The 3,508-nt window shown below is 42.0% G+C and overlaps 1 protein-coding gene across 3 annotated transcripts in view; it reads left to right on the top strand.

Moving 5' to 3' along the window:
- The first annotated feature begins 97 nt into the window (after positions 1 to 97).
- The window catches only part of CEP57L1 (centrosomal protein 57 like 1), an 18,294-nt gene continuing 14,883 nt past the window's right edge, over positions 98 to 3,508 (top strand). For all 3 annotated transcript variants that reach the window (XM_026043984.1, XM_026043982.1, XM_026043985.1), the window contains exons 1-2: positions 98 to 163; positions 627 to 793. The gene's annotated coding sequence lies outside the window, so the exon portion shown is untranslated. The remainder of the gene's footprint in view (positions 164 to 626; positions 794 to 3,508) is intronic.

The raw sequence follows: 3,508 nt of genomic DNA, 5'->3' as shown, positions 1-3,508 counted from the left end.
GAGAAGAGAAGAGAAGAGAAGAGAAGAGAAGAGAAGAGAAGAGAAGAGAAGAGAAGAGAAGAGAAGAGAAGAGAAGAGAAGAGAAGAGAAGAGAAACACCACTCTGTACCCAAAGCCATTTACCTAGGAGAGAGGGCTTCTGGTCTCTGGCAACTATTCCCAAGTCAGTGTTGCTTTTTATGCAAGGAATATTTGCTGTACAAATGCCCAAACAGAACCCAGGATTCTCTCCCAGAGGCCAACCCAGATGAGAGAGATGCATCCTGTTTTACCCTGTCTTTTGCCTCAGCTGCCTTCTCCCTGTCCTAGACCCTGACAGGCCTGTGTGGATAGGGTCACAATTTMAAACGAGAAGGTGGTGACACCCTGTTTCCTTCCTGCTCTTCCTCTTGCCATGGTGGCCAGGGATGTGGTATGAAAGCTCCCTAGGAAGGCCATTAACCCCCTGCTTCCTGGCCAGGGCTCTGAACCACTGGGTCGCTGCATCAGGGAGGTGGACACTACTTCCTCCAGCTACACTTCGTAAGAAAATGAGCACTCTGTGTTGGGAGTCTTTTATCTGCCAAATAGGCCTTTTAAACACCTTTGGCAGGCCGTGTATTAACCCAGAGCTTTGTGTTTTGCAGCAGGAACAAAAAGAACAATGCTGTGGCCGGCATCCGTGTGAAATGAAGTCACAGAGCAGAGGAACTACAGGGGCTCCTCATTCGTGCTTTCAAAGAGCAGACTTGGGCAGTCGCCACCGGGAAAGGACTCCGAATCCTGAGGATCAGGGGCCGAGCAGCAGAGAAAGGTGGGAATTCACACGCATCCATGTTCCCAGTGCTTCCCCTGCACATCTCGCTAGCTCCCCCCTGGGCACACTGTTTGCTTTGGCACTGAACCCACCTCTTCTACGCTCAGGGAAGGAAAACCTCTCAACCCAACTCAGCACAGGCCCTCATGCTGCAGAGGCAGGTGTCCTGGCACCTGAATCCCTTATGGGTCCCTGAATCCCTTATGGGTCCCGTCCCTCTATGACTTCTGCAGGCAGGATTTATGCAGGAACACGACAGCAAAATTTTTAGTCCCTAGAGACCCACATTTGCACTCAGAGACTGTGTTTGAAGTTGACAGCGGAGAAAGAGCTCTTGGGTAACTGATAATCAATTGAAGTTAGTTTTATATATGCAGCATTTTTTTTTCTCAGGGCTTCATAACATAGACTTGCTCAGATTTTTCCTGGATCTTAGAAGTCATGCCAGTTTAAATATACAGCTATGAGAAGCAAGTATCCTGTTGCATAGCTTTGAATGTCGTAACAGTTTCCTGGACCTCACCAGATGCAGGGAATGATATAGCATTTTTGCATTTTCTTAGGAGGACTGAGTACTGTATATTATTTTATATACAAACAATATTTGGTGTCAATACTTACAATATTGTGCTTGTCAAGGATATGGAATGTGGATTTCTTGATGTTGCTATGAGTATTTTAAGTTCTAGACAGAGGTAATATTATTTAAAGTTGTTCTTTGACACAGTAGTCATCATAAATAAGGTTGATGAGTTGCTGAAACTGAAATCTGCTGTTTTGCTGTATCTTTAACAACAATTGACTGCAGGGATCATTTCCCGCCAGGAGTGAAACTTATCTTTTTCTTTTTAATAGCTTTCTTTTTGGTTGTATTTTTTCCTTAGGTTGCCTAACATAAAAATGAATGGAGTTCTTGTTCTCTGCCTGTACCTAGTTATCAGGAGCAAGGGAGAATATGAAAAGAAAATGAAGGGGTGGCAGTAGGTAAAAGGAGACAGAACCTACAAACAATTATTCCCTTTGTGTTTCTCAGCTCTTCCATGTCATGATTTTGTAGATATCTGGCTGAAAATCGACCTCCTCCTCCATCTGCAGGCTAGGCTAAAGGATGATGGATGAGAGGAGACTGACACTTTCTCTGAGAAAGTATTGGTGAAAACATAAGCTTACTTTGAAAACAAATTCCAAAGCAGTAGTGGGGCATCACATAGCACAATCAGGCCTTTTCATCTACCTAGAGGGCAAGTTGCAACATCCAGAACCATCTTTCAGTGATCCCATTAAATATTTGAGACATAAAAGAAGAAAATTATYCTGCAGTAAGTGTTTACTGTGAATAAGTCAGTACCTGCCTGTCAGTAACTACCCCCTACCCCATTATATTTCTTCACTGTAATTGTCACTTCAACCTACACCTTCAAATTTGCCCCACCTTACCCTAATATGTCTCTTTCTTTCTGCATTTGCCCTCCTAATCTGTGATTATTCTGCCTCTGTGCTGAAACATAGTGGAGAAGGTTTCCCTTGAAAACCTTCCCTTTCCACGACAGTCAGGACTTCCTCTTTTTAATCAAGATTTGATAGCCAGAGTCAATAATAGTGCTCCTCAGCAGCAGGAAATAGCTCTGGGGAGGCAAAGTAACATTTTGCATCCTTCAAGGAGAGCACTGAGGAGAAACATTTTTAATTTCCACATCAGTCAGTGTGCYAAGAGCAAATGGCATCTCTTGGAGCTGGATCCTAGATATGAAGGGAAGGAACTTGATAGTTGTTTTTGAGGGGGAGAAAATGGCTCTTCTCCCTGTACAAAAAAGCTGAGCTTTTTATGCTAGAAGAGAGAGAAGGAAAACGAAGATAAAGGGAGAAGAGCAGGAATGAGGAATAAAGATGTTGTAAATACAAGGAAAAGAGAATAGATGAGGGAGAAGACACCACTACAAAGCAGGGGTGGATGAAAGGGAAGGATAAGAGAAACGGAATTGTTAGGGCAGAGAGGAAGTGACCATCTATATATAACATTTTTKTGTGTGTGTGTTTGATGCTTTTTAAAGAAAGGTTACTTTTTTTTAATTACTGCAAATGGATGAAAGACATGGAAACATAATTATTTATGTTGTATTCACTGAAGACAACAGCAAAACTCTAAAGATCTTACAGCCCAAGACCACTTGAAGCACTGTCAAGTTGGAACTCTTTGCTGAAAAGATTGTCTCGCAAAATCTTTGCTTTTCCCCTTGTTTTCCTCTGCATGGTTATTTCTCTGCCATGCTCYCCAAATCCTAATGCAATGAATTCCACTTTCATTATACATCTTTTTAATTCTCTCTCTTTTATCTCCAGCAAAATGATACTTTCAGGTATATGGACATGAATGTTTAGAAGGACTAATACAAGGAAATAAGAGTTTCAGGACTTTTTATTCACTAAAATTCTTGGTGTTTTTTGGAATACTGTATATACACAATTTTGGAATACTGTATATACAGTGTAGTGTAAAAGAACGGAATGTAGCTTCTTTCTTCCAAGACTAAAAAAAAAAATGTACAAAACTTTTGCATAAGGCTTGAGATTAAAAAAAGAACAGATTGCCATACAGTAGGGCCAGCTGAAGCACTAAACTTCTGTTTGTCCAGTTCTGATGCTATCAGTATCTCACAATGGAGAGGAGAGGAGAGGAGAGGAGAGGAGAGGAGAGGAGAGGAGAGGAGAGGA

The sequence above is a fragment of the Nothoprocta perdicaria genome, unplaced genomic scaffold, assembly GCF_003342845.1.
Source record: "Nothoprocta perdicaria isolate Ctin4 unplaced genomic scaffold, notPer1 scaffold_343, whole genome shotgun sequence".
Lineage (NCBI taxonomy): Eukaryota > Metazoa > Chordata > Aves > Tinamiformes > Tinamidae > Nothoprocta > Nothoprocta perdicaria.
The sequence above is the reverse complement of the archived record's forward strand: the minus strand, read 5'-3'. Positions and strand labels throughout refer to the sequence as shown.